Here is a 17,737-nt window from a genome sequence, read left to right on the forward strand (position 1 = left end):
GCACAATCTTATGGCGGAAGTCAATATATTAGAGTCGAGGCCATAGATGACATTCGAGGCAAAATCAGATGAAAAATAATGGCGCCGAGCATGAGGAAAATACATATGATTTATGAAAATTAATACTAGGTAGTAGGTAGGCGCTTTAACATAAGACAGTCAATGAGGGTTTATATAATTAAAAGGTTTTGGAAATTTGAATGATTGTCAATTTTTATGTCAATATTTTTAGGAAAATACATTATTCTAAATAAATTTAGATGTCCGTTCGAGAATTACATGATACAACAAAATAATAAAAACATCCACCTCAACAACCCATAACGCAACAAAAAAAGTCCGTTGATCAACATCATTACATATGCATGACAGGTAGAAAAGGATAAATGTCCATGACAACCCCACCATAGTAAGACCGACATCGTCTTGGATCATCAACCGGTGCCCCATCGGTCAACAACTGCAATCAAACATCCGTTGGTTGCAGATACAAAACAAACGAGAAGATAAGAAAACAAAAACCGAATTTAAATTGTAGACAATATTGTTGTAACGACGTCTTGGTGTTTCAGTGCCAATGGATGATCAGCGCCGCACTTGCAAAAATTATTGCAGCCCCTTAGCTGGCAAACGGTCGCCAGAAGGGGGGGTTGGCATTTGCAAAAGATTTCAGTGGCATTTTTAGTTTGAGGAGATGGTAGTTTCTTCAAGCGACATCATTTGTTCTCTTCTTCAAACTAAAACTGCCATCAAAAGGGGTTCACTTGCCACCCCTCTCCCACCGACTGGTTGACAGTTAACTTTTTCCGAATTTATTTGTACACCATACTCGTATCTCGTGATTTAATTTTGACCATCCACTTGACCAACAGTGCATGAATCAAGTGTCTTGGAGGTTATACAACCCAGCCCTTTCAGATGTGAGTTCAATAATATAATTTCGTGGTGCATAACCCTATGGTGCGTTGGTCAAAGAATCTGAGACAATATTATTAAGAACCAAATCATCTCATGCCACCCAAATTGCCCGGGCCACTTGAGGCGAAAACTTTGTACTTTAACACTAATTGCTTATTGCTCTCCGTTCAACGTCACAGATATAAACACCAAACATATGTTATCCAACGAGCTCTAACCGAACCCAAACTATCTCTAATTCAGCACTAAACATATGTCATGTCGTCATTTGCAGGGAGCAATTGCAGTTTGCTGGCAAAGCGCATGGCCGATGGCCCGCCACTTCCCGTTATCTTTGGAGCGAGTTTTCTCTTTGCCAGAAACATGGGCGGGAAATGATGCAGAGGTTTCCCAGATGTGCCGTCGTAGTACCCACGCCACGTATACACAGTACGAAAGCAAAGCACGATCTCGTGGAGGTGGAGCCATGGGCAGGTTCGTTCGTTCAGGGCGAATCGACCGGTTGTTTTCTGCCGTGTCTCTCAAAGGCAAAGTGGTTAGCACTCGGCAAGTTTGAGCGCGATTCTCGCTCGGCTTGGGGGCTCCCTGTCTTGCGTCCGAGGACATCCCTTTCGTGCCGGCCATCTGATTCACGGAACGGAAGAGCGTTGGCAAAGGAAAGGCACAGGTTCGCTCGGCCCATTGCCTCCTCTCGATTCGCTGTCGGTGGTCGACCGGATCGTGCGTGCATTCATCAGTCACGACGCAGTCGGTCGGACGATCGATGATGCTTTATGGCGCGTCGCTACTGCACGTGAGCCGGAGACGGTGGATCGTTTCACGCACGCACGCACGCACGCGGCCGGACGGTACGGCCGGAATATGACTAGGCATATTCAATGCTTCACCTCGACGGTCGAGACGAATCACGGCATGAGGCCACCAACACGTGACGCGATCGAGTACTGGCCTACAGGGAGGAGGTCATGGGCCGGCCCAGTAACCACACGCCAAGCCATGCTGACGTCACGCATTTATCCTTTTTCTTCACCTTTTCCTTTATTTTTTTACATATTGGTTTATTATCCAAATACACTTTATGTAAAAAATATATTTTTTATCATGCATTTAAAAAAACAATTAAACGTGCATATGAAAAAGTCCGAGACATTAAAAAATGCATGTCACATTCAAAAAATGTAAATACAATGTAAATAAAATGTTTGCATATTTAAAAAAATATGTGTTACATTTTAAAAATGTCCACGAGTTTCAAAAAAAGTGTTTGTGATATTTCAAAGAATGTTTGTACAATGTAAAATGTTTCCATAGTTCAAAAAAGTTTATTAACATTCAAAAAATGTTCCAAGGTGTGTATGAAAGATGTTACCCTCACAGGTGATAGTTAGCTTATTATATGCCCTTAATTAATATCAATACAAATAATAACCACATATACACCTTCATAGCAAAAAGTATATTACCGCGTAGGTTGCGCCTAGGGCGCCTAAGCACCGACTAGGCACTAGGCGAAGGCCAACCGTCTCGCTTACGCCTACCGCCTTTTCCAATATTTCATACATAATATAGGTACTCTTTTCAAATCTTTGATGTATCAATCCTGAACAATATTGAATCTCGGACAGGTCCCTGAACTTCTTCAATTCCAGAATTTGTTCAAGGTGCCTGAAAAGAAAATACTTAGTTAACCTCTAATGATAAATAATAATATAGCATGTCATGAAGGATTCTAATATGACACGATGGTTTGAGTTTCTAGATATTGTAGGTCATGTAGTTAAATTCAGGTCCGACTTCCTGGATAGAAATAGACATGAGAGGAGCACTTTCACTTGGATAAATCCCATGCCCACGGGTCAGTAGTGTGAGGCAGTGGCTGCAACACAACAGCCACATGAACCAACAACATCATGTCCACAGCTGCAAGAAGCTCCTCAAGAAGGAACAAAATTACATATTCTACTGAACCCAAACTTATTAGTAACAAGCAAGTGTGGCGACCGATTCTCCGGGTATTAAGTCCCAGAAAATGGCCCTTGTGCTCATCAGCCCCAGGATAACTGTTAGCTGATGAGGCACCAACTTGATACAGAAATTTCAAGCAAAAATACAATATATGTAGTACAAGACCATTCTGGTCTGTGAGTACAACAAATGGTTTCTAGTGGTTGATGGCGGAAGCGGGTTGTGAATCATCAGTGTGTATGGGACTCCATTTCCCACGGAACAGCTGACCAGGTTAACTCCTATCTTCGCGAGGCTGCTATCACCAGTGCGTGGGTTCCGGGGCTGTCATCACGGTCGCTCCTCTCCGCGCAAGAAATCTGGCCAAGACAATAGCCAGGGACAAGCCAGTGAGTACTTTGAATGTCTCGCAAACATTATGAACACGGGTATAATATAACAACGATGTTCTGAAATATTTATGCTCATGACGTCAGTCACAGAAATAATTCTCTGATGCATGTAAGCAGGTTATTTATGTAGATGCAATAACATATTAATAATAAAAAGCACCGATCGGGCGTCTGGAGCGACGCCTCATAAAGGGCTTTAAAAGAAATGCCACAGTCGGCCACAGTCGGGCGTCTTAGCGACACCACATAAAGGGCTTTAAAAGAAATGCCACAGTCGGACGTCTGAGCGACACCACATAAAGGGCTTTAAAGGAAATGCCACAGTCGGGCGTCTGAGCGACACCATATAAAGGGCTTTAGAAGAAATGCCACGGTCGGGCGTCTGAGCGACACCATATAAAGGACTTTAAAAGAAATGCCACAGTCGGGCGTCTGAGCGACACCACATAAAGGGCTTTAAAAGAAATCATAGTGAATATCCAGGAGGTAAAAAAACCATTCCAAGGATACTCTATATTTCAAATAATATAAAGGGGTTAGTCCATAAATAAAAAAATAATCATAATCATCATAAATCACAAGTCACAATCCATGTTCTGGTTTAACAGTTTCTCCTCCGAAGACCGACACTAAGACCGACACTTGACCCATCCCAGACTGTAATCCTTAACCATGGACATGGCTATTCGAATAGGTTTAATCTTTGTAGAGGGTGTACTCTTTATCCACGAGTAACGGATTCCTTTAGTCCATAGGGACTAATTCCGTCTACGGTCTTTTTGTTGAAAACACACCTAACTTGCACACACCATCTTAACTTACACGTGTCTGGAATCACCCACGACACCTGTCAAGCAAACTCTAAGTGGGGAGGCTACAATCTCGCGTAGCATGGGATCAAATTTATACTGCGCGCTCTAAGGGGTAGCCTCCCCTCTCGGTCTCAACCGGAAACACCCATGCCCCGGACCAGGTGGCCTGCCTACCAGCTACAACCGGTATCTTCCACCCTGGCCTCTCTGTACGGTGTGTGCTAGAAAGAGGTTGACAACTTACTGAACCGTACTCCACTTGTTGTAGAGATGAGTGGTAGTACGAAACAAATATTGGGGTTACTGGAACAAGACTCGATCTATGGTCGACTCAGGAGGTTTAAGTATTCCCTGCATGATTAGCATAACGAATATATTTCAACCAACAGAGTCACCGCTCATTATACCTTACCACGCCATACCGGACACAACCGTCCTGACGGAGACCGGCGACAAACTCATGCCTACCCAAGGCAGAGGTTTTCCCGGATTCCTTCTGGTATGCATGCAAGGCACATGAGGATGATCATCATCACAAGTGTGTTCATTTCCAACAGCATGGAAATCACTAATAAGCATTCATGCCAATGATCATATCACATGAAATAACAAGTTTCTCCGAAATGAGGTGGTGTTATAAACGTGTCAACGAACACACACAAAATATTATGCCGGGGTTCAGCATGCTTGCCTTCAGGTCATGGGAAGGCAGGGTGCATTTCCAACTCTTGAAAATATTTCTCCTCTCTTCAAAAATCCTATTTTTTTAAAAAAATATATGAATTAACACACAAAAACAAAACAGCACAAAAAGTTGTTTTGAAATTTTTTCCAATAAATCTTAAAATAAACTAGACAATATTTGAGATAGGTAGGAAAAGGAATTAATCTATTTGAAGTTGTATTTAAAAAGACACAGCATGTCAAAGTTTGGTCAAAATCTGTTATTTAAAACAAAACAGAAAAGAAAACGTTTCGGGCAGAATACGTCTTCGAACAGGGGAGACGTACTCGGGGTTTTGCGCTTCTACTTAAACATGTGGAGGCGGGGCTGGGTCTCTAACAGTGGGTCAAGGGGGGCCACTGGTCAGGTTTGACCAGTCCCCACTCCCTCCTCTTCTCTGCCCGAGCAGAGGCGGGGCGTCCGGCGATCGTCGCCGGCGAACGGCGGTTCTTCGCGGGCATCCGAGTGCAGGGATGGATCCGCCACTCCTAGGCGGTCCTCCTGGTGGTCGAGAGAGTGATGGGGACGGAGGGAGTCGTCGGCGACGAGCTCCGCGGCGGAGGGGAGGCTTCGGTGGATTTGGGGATTCCGGGCATGGTGGTTCCCGAGCGGGTCTGCGATGTTGGGCGGCTCCGTAGGGTCATGTGGAGGAGGATGGAAGCACAGGAGGGGTCTGGGGGCTTTGGCATTGGCCGTATTTTGCCGGAGCGAGGTGACGGTCGACCCTGCCAGAGTTGGGGAAGAGAGTGGCCCCTGGCCAACTGGGGAGGGGGAAAGGCTTCCTACGGCTCGAGTGAGGCTGCTGAAGAGCCTAGGCAGGATCGAGGGCTTTATATAGCCTAGCGAGGTCGGTTCCCGTGGCCGCGGATAAGCTCGCCGGCGAACCGCCTTGCTGTAGCTAGGGCGTCGTGGCGGCGACGAGCGCTAGAGGACGAGGCTGCGGATGAGCTGGAGATGCTTAAGGGGGCAGCTGGTGAGCGCTGGTGGCTTGGACGGCACCGACCTGGCCGAGACTCGCTGCGGACGCCGGCGTGCCGCCAAAGCTCTGATGGCGGCGCTGTAGGCTGCCAGGGCGGCTTGGCGTGTTGCTGTGAGGAGGGTAGTGCGTGGCGTGGCGCTACAGAGCGGGCCAAAAACCAGGGGCGCGGCGTGTCGGCTCGGCCGTGGCTCGTGCAATACGCGCGCTCTGCTCGCGCCCAGTGCACGCACGGAAGGTGTTCGATAAAATGCCGGGGCATGCTAGAGGTCTCAGGTGAGGTTGGCAAGCAACAGGACTAGGTTAGTGATAGAGGGAAGATCAAGGGACAAGGTGGTTTGGTCAGGAGACCAAGTTCACAATGCCAACAACAACTCATGTCAAATCTGGTCATACTCTCAAGGTGTTTGACAAAATGCCACAGGCACCTAGGCATTTCTTGGAGTGGTCAATTCTTCCAGATCAGTGTCTCTTTGGATGCACAAGAGGGTGGTGAGGTTAGTTGGTGAAAAGCACAAACTTGCTAGTGCAAGTTTTGCAGAACTTGAAATCTGGATAGGAGGAGAATGGCATTATTTCATGAACCAAAAATGATCCAATGAGTGCATGCTCCTGGACTTAGGGGTTTAGCATGGAGGACTACAAGTAGGGAAAAGAATCTAGGGCCAAAGAGCAAGCAAGAATATGGTTGCTGTACAAACCATCAAGTTGGACCAGAATGAAGATGAGGTTGATTCACTCAAAATTTTCAAAGAACATCCCTGGATTTTTGCATATAATGGAATGATATGCTCCTACTGACATCCCATAATTTTGGTGGAAGCTAGAAAGAAATATTTAAAAGGGTTGTAGTGCAAAATTGTCCACTGGACCAGAGAAGAAAAACATGTGTAGCACTCAAAATATGCAATGAATGAAATATATTATTGCACAAAAGTGATCTAGATACATCACATGACATCTCCAAATTTTGGTTGGATTTTTAGTTAAGTCTATCAACTGGTTGTAGTACAAAAAGAGCTCCAAAACTTAAAACAAGTCATTTTAATGAATAAAAACTCAGGGTGAAATAATTTAATAAATAAATCTACTGATTGAGAGATGTTTTTAATGAGAGGGCATATAAGTCCAATATGTTTTGGAAGGATCCACTTGGGAAAAATTCCTTAATATTAAAAAAAAAGTTTTGAAATCAACAGAGATATTCTTGCACGCAAAAATTTTAAACTCTTGGCAACATTTTAATAACTAAAACCTGGTTAAATTTTTGAGGTGTTACAGCAAGCCAGATGCCAACGGCTGAGATCACAGACATGTTACTCGGCGTCAAACTTGAACTCATCGACCAGTTAACGCACGACAAGAGTCACCGGGGGAACGGAGATGGCGACCGGGACCTTGGGCGCGGGCATCGTGGCCACGGTGGCGATGGGCTCACCGAAACGGACGATGATATCATGACGCGCGCCCGCTGTCGTCCGCGGCGATGGCCTCAAGGGCAAGGCGAAATCGTCGTGGGTCAGCACCACCGCAAGCCTGTAGTTGGCCACATATAAGACAACGCTAAGAGTGGGGCGCGCGCCGGTGTCCTCTAAGATGGGCGGCGGGTGCGTGTACCCAGACTTGCCATATGCGGTGGCGCCACAACCAGAGATGGAATTGGAGGTGGGGGTGGACGGAGGAGAACGAGTGCGCAAGCGGCAGCGGCGAGCGACAGTGCATGGGCATGTCCTTTTCCCATGTGATGGTCCAGAGGCCATCGTGCTCCCCTCTCTCTTCCATGGCTTGCACGACGGACGGGGTGGGTTGGAAGGGATACAATCCCTGTTGAAATATTAGGATGGGCCTTGGGCCCATCTAACAATTTAAGAAAATTCCTAAGGGCTCATGTGGGTTATATGGCACTAAGTGTTGTGGGAAGTTTAGCCCACCTTGCTAGTTGAAGAGGAGTTGGACCTCCTTATAAGGGATTCTCTTCCATATGCTATTGAAGCTTAAGAAGAGAAGAGGCACTCGCGCGCTCCTCCGGCGCGCGCCTCGCTACACGCTTATTTTTGCCGGCCAAGAACGGAGAGTCTTTGACAGGTGGACCACGATCTAAGACGTCCGATCGTGGGTTGTTACCGACTCGGATGTGGGTACAGCCCATGCGGCCACGCATATATTTAGGACACCTTTTTTATACTCCCAAGAGTATGTACTGCTACCCTCGATGGATCACGCAGACAGATAAAGAACAACCCGTTGCAACATACCGGGGCAGCCGTGCTTCTTATTTTAAAATGCTAATTAATCTCCTTGTTAGCTGTAACAACTCCGGGAGAATAGGAGTGGGATATTTGTTCAAACATTGAGCTCACGTGTTTGGTCTTGACTTTTGGAATCAGCATATGGTACTGACTAGAGTAGCATACAATTTTAAGGAGTATATACCACTTGCCAAGTTAGTGGTATATATATACTCTTTTTAATGTAATAATGGGTACATACTGGTTATCAAAATTACTACTTGTATACTGCTTTCTTTAGAGAAGTACATACTGATTTTGCAAAAAGAAGAAGTATATACTGCTTTTTTTAGAGGTATCAATGTACTGATTTCTTTTAGAGAAGTATATACTGCTTTTTTTAGAGGTATCAATGTACTGATTTCTTTTAGAGAAGTATGTACTGCCTTTTTTGGGAGGGGTATATATATACTGCTTTTTTTGGAAGTATGTACTCCTTTTTCTGGGAGGGGCCTTTTGTATGGAAAGGGTATGTATTGCTTAGTTCCAAAAGAATGTGTACTATTTAATTGGCAATTAAAAGATTATGCACTTCTTTTCCCAAAAAGGAATATATACTGATTCTCAAAGAAGTATCATCTTGACAGAGTACAGCGGGCGTGAAAGGAGTACTTCGATAGGAATCTAGTTCCAAATGTCACTAGAAAATTTCAAAATATAAATGGTAAAAGGTATACATACTTCTTAATTATATTACAGAAGTAATAGACCAAAGTTTCATCTTAGCAAAAATAAGTACACCTAGTAAGAAAATTAGCCGAGAGTGCATGTGCCCTTTGTTTCTACATCTTCATGTAATGTACGTTCCATATAGATTTGTACACTAGACATCACGAAAATAAATATATCTACTATGTATATCCATTGAATCACCAAGCACGAGGTGTGTGCACTTGTGATTGGAGTAGCCGATCTACTAATCCATGCACGGTGATCATTAGGAGACACATAGTGCGTTGCGTGAGGATGTCGTCGGTCTGCCGCCGGTCAAGTCTTGTGTGATGTTGTTGAGCAGCCGGCCGCCGGCCATGAGTAGCATGGCGTCGTCGAGTCGCCGGCCACCAAATCTTCTCATCCTCATCGAGCGACTTGAGCCGTTTCTGGCCACGTGCTCTTGAACGCCTAGTTTATACTGCGATAGAACTGATCAGATTCAGATCGAAATCGTAGAAATACAAGGAACATAAAGGACGAAACATTGAATGCTGAGCCATACCTGGTCTCGATGATGAGATGTAGAAGGTGGACGATGATGTTGCCATCATCATCTCTGCCAACGTCAGGTTAGTTGTGTATCTTGAATTCGTTGTTTTAGCTGTCGCCGGCAGAATAATCCGGGAGATCAGGAGATAACGCCACGGCCATCCATATTTATATTCTTCTATCTACTAGCCTGACCTGTATTTCCGTGAAAAATGTCAGCAAGAATCCCTATAAACATGAATCGGGCAACTAATTTCCATACGACCAATATTGAACGGATGAGTACCAACAAATGGACGGCGCTCAACCAAAGGAGTGACACGTGGGATGGGAGTATGTACTCCTAGGAGTACTAACCAATTTTGCCTATGTATATATATATGTGTGTGTGTGTGTGTGTGTAGCGTCTACCAACCCTAGCCGCCATGCTAATCAGATCATATCTGCCTCCACGCCCACGTCGTTCCTTTGCTGCTGCTGCCGGCGACTCCATCCCGTTCACCGTGTACACGGTTGACGGGAGAGCAGGTCTCCGAAACTCCACCTCTCTGGATCCTGTACACGAGAGGGCGGTTTGGTTTTTGGGAAGCGACTACGCGACTGTTCGCTGAAAGAACATGCGGTGCCCTCATGTTTGGTTTTGGTAATCAATGACAATCTCTATGGACTAATGGTTGTCTTGAGTTATATTTGAAGGATCTGTCCATAGAAATTTCTTGAAGTCCATTTGTTGGTTTCAAGGAGTTTATATGTTGACCAATATGCTATTCAAGGAATTGTCCAAATAGTGGTCATGTAGAAGACACGATACAAGGTTGATCAAGACTAAGTCAGGAGTGAATTAAGTTGATCAACACACAAAGCGTACAAGATGTACCGAGAGGGATCAAGCGATCCCATGGTATGGTAACCCATGATCTACGTGTAAGTTCTATGTGGGGTTAGGTTTGTTTCCATGGGTTTTGCATCAAGAGCAAGATCTCATACAACCCATGGAGGATGACATCAAGTGGTGATCGTCATCAAGATTGCGGTGTACAAGTTCAAGTGGATCATCACGAAGAGATCATCCTTGAAGCTTGCCGTCCATTGTGGTGTCAATGGACTTGTGAAGATGTGCCAAAGAGTGGCTCACTGATAGTGGAGTATGGGGGAGCAATCAACTAGTCTTCATCGAGCCAACACAATCAAGAAAGGTGGTCCAACTTGAGGGAGTCAATATCGTCATCATCTAACTCAAGTGGACTTTGTGCAAGGCAAAGGTTTGCCCTTGATAGGTTTTCTATTTTACCGGTCTCATGGTTGTAGTTGGGAGACCGGGTTATAGGATCGATTGTCGTACTATCAAGGGAGGCTCTCAATGAGTAGCTTGATCATATCATTCATAGAGAGCTCAAACCATTGCATCATTGCATCATCTTTATTGGTTCTTATCCTTGTGAGATTTGGAGCTTATGGTCATTTTCATGACAAGCTCGAGTTCATCGAAAACAAAGTTCACATGCATCTTCTATGATGTTTTCGATGTTGGGGTTAGAGCTTATGGTCATCTTGATGACCAGCTCGAGTTCACCGAAAATGGAGTTCAAATGCATCTTCTATGATGTGATGTTGGAGGTTATGTCGGTTCTTCTCTGTTGGAGGTTTGTCTCTTCTATATCTTGGCATACCTCCCCTGCCTCTTCTATATGTTGGAGGTTATGTCGCTGTTGGATGCTAGTCGTCGTCATCTATCCAACAAGCTTGAGTTTGCTCAATTCAAAGCTCATTTGCAGAAGTTATGGTAGTTCAGGCATTATTGCTTCCATCTGTTGTGTTTGGGGTTTGCTTAATGCACCCCCGCGGTAGTACCGATGTTGGCAGCGATAGTACCGCCCTTGTCGGGCGGTAGTACCGCTTGTAAGCGGTACTTAATGTTGGGGAACGTAGCAGAAATTCAAAATTTTCCTACGAGTCACCAAGATCTATCTATGGAGAAACCAGCAACGAGGGGAAGGAGAGTGCATCTACATACCCTTGTAGATCGCTAAGCGGAAGCGTTCAAGAGAACGGGGTTGAAGGAGTTGTACTCGTCATGATCCAAATCACCGGAGATCCTAGTGTCGAACGAACGACACCTCCGCGTTCAACACACGTACAGCCCGGTGACGTCTCCCACGCCTTGATCCAGCAAGGAGAGAGGGAGAGGTTGAGGAAGACTCCGTCCAGCAGCAGCACGACGGCGTGGTGGTGGTGAAGGAGCATGGCAATCCTGCAGGGCTTCGCCAAGCACTGCGGGAGAGGAGAAGGGAGAGAGGTAGGGCTGGGCCTGGGAGAGGTGAAACTCATCTGTTGGCAGCCCAAAAACCCCTCAAGTATATATAGGGGGAGAGGGGGGGCTGCGCCTCCACCTAGGATTCCACCCTAGGGACGGCGTCCAGCCCAAATCCCATCTGAGGGGCGGCCAAGGGGGGGGGAGGGGAAACTTGCCCCCCAAGTTAGGTGGGTGCGCCCCCTCCCCCAACCCTAGGCGCCTTGGGCCCTTGTGGGGGGGCGCACCAGCCCACCTAGGGCTGGTCTCCTCCCACACTTGGCCCATGCAGCCCTCCGGGGCCGGTGGCCCCACTTGGTGGACCCCCGGGACCCTCCCGGTGGTCCCGGTACGTTACCTATAAAACCGAAAACTTTTCCGGTGACCAAAATAGGACTTCCCATATATAAATCTTTACCTTTGGACCATTTCGGAACTCCTCGTGACGTCCTGGATCTCATCCGGGACTCCGAATAACATTCGGTAACCACATACAAACTTCCTTTATAACCCTAGCATCATCGAACCTTAAGTGTGTAGACCCTACGGGTTCGGGAACCATGCAGACATGACCGAGACGTTCTTCGGTCAATAACCAACAGCGGGATCTGGATACCCATGTAGGCTCCCACATGTTCCACGATGATCTCATCGGATGAACCACGATGTCAAGGACTCAATCGATCCCGTATACAATTCCCTTTGTCTAGCGGTATAGTACTTGCCCGAGATTCGATCGTCGGTATACCGATACCTTGTTCAATCTCGTTACCGGCAAGTCTCTTTACTCGTTCCGTAACACATCATCCCGTGATCAACCCCTTGGTCACATTGTGCACATTATGATGATGTCCTACCGAGTGGGCCCAGAGATACCACTCCATTTACACGGAGTGACAAATCCCAGTCTCGATTCGTGCCAACCCAACAGACACTTTCGGAGATACCTATAGTGCACCTTTATAGCCACCCAGTTACGTTGTGACGTTTGGTACACCCAAAGCATTCCTACGGTATCCGGGAGTTGCACAATCTCATGGTCTAAGGAAATGATACTTGACATTAGAAAAGCTTTAGCATACGAACTACGATCTTTGTGCTAGGCTTAGGATTGGGTCTTGTCCATCACATCATTCTGCTAATGATGTGATCCCGTTATCAATGACATCCAATGTCCATGGTCAGGAAACCATAACCATCTATTGATCAACGAGCTAGTCAATTAGAGGCTTACTAGGGACATGGTGTTGTCTATGTACCCACACATGTATCTGAGTTTCCTATCAATACAATTATAGCATGGATAATAAACGATTATCATGAACAAGGAAATATAATAATAACTAATTTATTATTGCCTCTAGGGCATATTTCCAACAGTCTCTCACTTGCACTAGAGTCAATAATCTAGTTCACATCGCCATGTGATTAACACTGATAGGTCACCACATCGCCATGTGACCAACATCCAAAGAGTTTACTAGTGTCTAAACTAGTTCACATCAACATGTGATTAAGTCTCAATGAGTTCTCGGGTTTGACCATGTTTTGCTTGTGAGAGAAGTTTTAGTCAACGGGTCTGCAACATTCAGATCTGTATGTATTTTGCAAATTCTCTATGTCATATTGTAAACGCTGCTTCCGCGCTCCACTTGGAGCTATTCCAAATGGTTGCTCCACTATACGTATCCGGTTTGCTACTCAGAGTCATTTAGATAGGTGTTAAAGCTTGCATCAACGTAACCCTTTACGCCGAACTCTTTGTCACCTCCATAATCGAGAAACATGTCCTTATTTACTCCAAGGACAATTTTGACCGCTGTACAATGATCCATTCCTGGATCATTCTTGTACCCCTTGACTGACTCATGGCAAGGCACACTTCCGGTGCGGTACACAGCATGGCATACTATAGAGCCTACGTCTGAAGCATAGGGGACGGCCTTCGTCCTTTCTCTCTATTCTGCCGTGGTCGAGCTTTAAGTCTTAACTTCGTACCTTACATCTCAGGCAAGAACTCCTTCTTTGACTGATCCATCTTGAACACCTTCAAGATCATGTCAAGGTATGTGCTCATGTGAAAGTATTATTAAGCATTTCTATCCTATAGATCTTGATGCTTATTGTTCAAGTAGCCTAATCCAGGTTTTCCATTGAAAAACACCTTTCAAATAACCCTTTATGCTTTCTAGAAATTCTACATCATTTCTGATCAACAATGTGTCAACAACATATACTCATCGGAAATTCTATAGTGCTCCCACTCACTTCTTTGGAAATACAAGTTTCTCATAAACTTTTGCATAAACCCAAAATCTTTGATCATCTCACCAAAGCGTACATTCCAACTCCGAGATGCTTACTCCAGTCCTTAGAAGGATTGCTAGAGTTTTTGCATATTTGTTAGCGTTCTTCAGGATTGTCAAAACCTTCTGGTTGTATCACATACAACCTTTCCTCAAGAAAACTGTCGAGGAAACAATGTTTTGACATTCTATCTGCAAGATTTCATAAATAATGCAGTAACTGCTAATCCATTTCCAACAGACTCTTAGCATCGCTACGAGTGAGAAAGCCTCACCGTAGTCAACTCCTTGAACTTGTCGGAAAACATCTTAACGACAAGTCGAGCTTTCTTAATGGTGATTCTTACCATCATTGTATGTCTTTCTTTCAAAATCCATCCTTACCCAATGGCCTTACGACCATCAAGTATTTCTTCCAAAGTCATGGATCCTCTCTCGGATTTTATGGCTTCTAACCATTTGTTGGAATATGGGCCCACCATTGCTTCTCCATAGCTCGTAGGTTCATTGTTGTCTAGCAACATGACCTCCAAGACAGGATCACGTATTACTCTGAAGCAGTATGCATCCTCGTCGACCTACGAGGTTTGGTAGTGACTTGATCCAAAGTTTCATGATCACTATCATAAGCTTCTACTTCAATTGGTATAGGTGCCACAGGAACAACTTCCTGTGCCCTGCTACACACTGGTTGAAGTAACAGTTCATTAACCTCATCAAGTCTCCACCATCCTCCCACTCAATTATTTCGAGAGAAACTTTTCCTCGAGAAAGGACCCGTTTCTAGAAACAATTACTTTTGCTTCCGGATCTGAGATAGGAGGTATACCCAACCATTTTGGGTATCCTATGAAGATGTATTTATCCGCTTTGGGTTCGAGCTTATCACGATGAAACTTTTTCACATAAGCGTCACATCCCCAAACTTTTAAGAAACGACAACTTAGATTTCTCCAAACCATAGTTCAAACGGTGTCGTCTCAACGGAATTACGTGGTGCCCTATTAAAGTGAGTGCGGTTGTCTCTAATGCCTAACCCATGAACGATAGTGGTAATTCAATAAGAGACATCATGGTACGCACCATATCCAATAGGGTGCAACTATGATGTTCGGACACACCATCACACTATGGTGTTCCAGGCGGTATTAATTGTGAAACAATTTCCACAATGTCTTAATTGCGTGCCAAAGCTCGTAACTCAGATACTCATCTCTATGATCATATCATAGACATTTTATCCTCTTGTCACGATGATCTTCAACTTCACTCTGAAATTACTTGAGCCATTCAATAATTCAGACTTGTGTTTCATCAAGTAGATATACTCAGTATCTACTTAAATCATCTGTGAAGTAAGATCATAACGATATTCACTACATGCCTCAGCACTCATTGGACTGCACACATCAAAGTGTGTTACTTCCAACAAGTTGCTATCTTGTTCCATTTTACTGAGAATGAGGCTTTTCAGTCATCTTGCCCATGTGGTATCATTTGCATATCTCAAGTGATTCAAAATCAAGTGAGTCCAAACGATCCATCTGCATGGAGTTTCTTCATGCGTATACACCAATAGACATGGTTTGCATGTCTCAAACTTTTCAAAAACGAGTGAGTCCAAAGATCCATCAACATGGAGCTTCTTCATGTGTTTTACACCAATATGACTTACATGGCAGTGCCACAAGTAAGTGGTACTATCATTACTATCTTATATCTTTTGGCATGAAAATGTGTATCACTACGATCGAGATTCAATAAACCATTCCTTTCGGGTGCTAGACCATTGAAGGTATTATTCAAATAAACAGAGTAACCATTATTCTCCTTAAATGAATGACCGTATTGCGATAGACATAATCCAATCATGTCTATGCTCAACGCAAACACCAAATGACAACTCTCAGGTTTATTACTAATCTTGATGGTAGAGGGAGCGTGCGATGTTTGATCACATCAAACTTGGAAACACTTCCAACACATATCATCAGCTCACCTTTAGCTAGTCTCCGTTTATTCCGTAGCTTTTATTTCGAGTTACTAACACTTAGCAACCGAACCGGTATCTAATACCCTGGTGCTACTAGGAGTACTAGTAAAGTACACATTAACATAATGTATATCCAATATACTTCTATCGACCTTGCCAGCCTTCTTATCTACCAAGTATCTAGGGTAATTCTGCTCGAGTGGCTGTTCCCCTTATTATAGAAGCACTTAGTCTCGGGTTTGGGTTGAACCTTGGGTTTCTTCACTAGAGCAGCAACTGATTTGCCGTTTCATGGAGTGCCCCTTCTTGCCCTTGCCCCTTTTGAAACTAGTGGTTTCACCAACCATCAACAATTGATGCTCCTTCTTGATTTCTACTTTCGCGGTGTCAAACATCACGAATACCTCAAGGATCATCATATCTATCCCTGATATGTTATAGTTCATCACGAAGCTCTAGCAGCTTGGTGGCAATGACTTTGGAGAAACATCACTATCTCATCTGGAAGATCAACTCTCACTCGATTCAAGTGATTGTTGCACTCAGACAATCTGAGCATAAGCTCAACGATTGAGCTTTTGTCCCTTAGTTTGCATGCTAAGAAAATCGTCGGAGGTCTTATACCTCTTGATGCGGGCATGAGCCTGAAATCCCAATTTCAGCCCTCGAAACATCTCATATGTTCCGCGACGTTTTGAAAAATGTCTTTGGTGCCTCTACTCTAAACCATTTAACTGAACTATCACGTAGTTATCAAAACGTGTATGTCCGATGTTCGCAACATCCACAGACGATGTTTGGGGTTCTGCACACTGAGCGGTGCATTAAGGACATAAGCTTTCTACTGATCGCATAATCGCTACTATCAACTTTCAACTATATTTTCTCTAGGAACATATCTAAACAGTGGAAGTAAAGCGCGAAACATAATTTGCAAAGATCTTTTGACTATGTTCAGGATAATTAAGTTCATCTTATGAACTCCCACTCAGATAGACATCCCTCTAGTCATCCAAGTGATTACATGATCCGAGTCAACTAGGCCGTGTCCGATCATCACGTGAGACGGACTAGTCATCATCGGTGAACATCTCATGTTGATCGTATCCTCCATACGACTCATGCTCGACCTTTCGGTCTCTTGTGTTCCGAGGCCATGTCTATACATCCTAGGCTCGTCAAGTTAACCTAAGTGTTTCACGTGTGTAAATCTGGCTTACACCCGTTGTATGTGAATGTAAGGATCTATCACACCCGATCATCACGTGGTGCTTCGAAACGACGAACTTTCGCAACGGTGCACAGTTAGGGGGAACACTTTCTTGAAATTTTAATGAGGGATCATCTTATTTACTACCGTCATTCTAAGCAAATAAGATGTATAAACATGATAAACATCACATGCAATCAAATAGTGACATGATATGGACAATATCATATTGCTCCTTTTGATCTCCATCTTCGGGGCTCCATGATCATCATCGTCACCGGCATGACACCATGATCTCCATCATCATGTCTTCATGAAGTTGTCTCGCCAACTATTACTTCTACTACTATGGCTACCGGTTAGCAATAAAGTAAAGTGATTACATGGCGTTGTTTAATGACACGCAGGTCATACAATAAATAAAGACAACTCCTATGGCTCCTGCCAGTTGTCATACTCATCTACATGCAAGTCGTGATTCCTATTACAAGAACATGATCAATCTCATACATCGCATATATTCATCACATTCTTCTTGGCCATATCACATCACATAGCATACCCTGCAAAAACAAGTTAGACGTCCTCTAATTGTTGTTTGCATGTTTTAGGTGGCTGCTATGGGTTTCTAGCAAGAACGTTTCTTACCTACGCAAAACC

At 44.4% G+C, this 17,737-nt stretch overlaps 1 long non-coding RNA gene across 1 annotated transcript; it reads right to left on the reverse strand.

Annotated features, from left to right (window-relative positions):
* Positions 1-8,737: 8,737 nt before the first annotated feature.
* On the reverse strand, positions 8,738-9,445 carry LOC123097203 (uncharacterized). The gene is made up of 2 exons (XR_006446911.1): positions 9,292-9,445; positions 8,738-9,207 (listed from the first exon to the last, which is right to left on the reverse strand). It is a non-coding gene; the product is annotated as an uncharacterized lncRNA (long non-coding RNA).
* Between the last annotated feature and the right edge of the window lie 8,292 nt (positions 9,446-17,737).

Source organism: Triticum aestivum, chromosome 1B, assembly GCF_018294505.1.
Source record: "Triticum aestivum cultivar Chinese Spring chromosome 1B, IWGSC CS RefSeq v2.1, whole genome shotgun sequence".
Classification (NCBI taxonomy): domain Eukaryota; kingdom Viridiplantae; phylum Streptophyta; class Magnoliopsida; order Poales; family Poaceae; genus Triticum; species Triticum aestivum.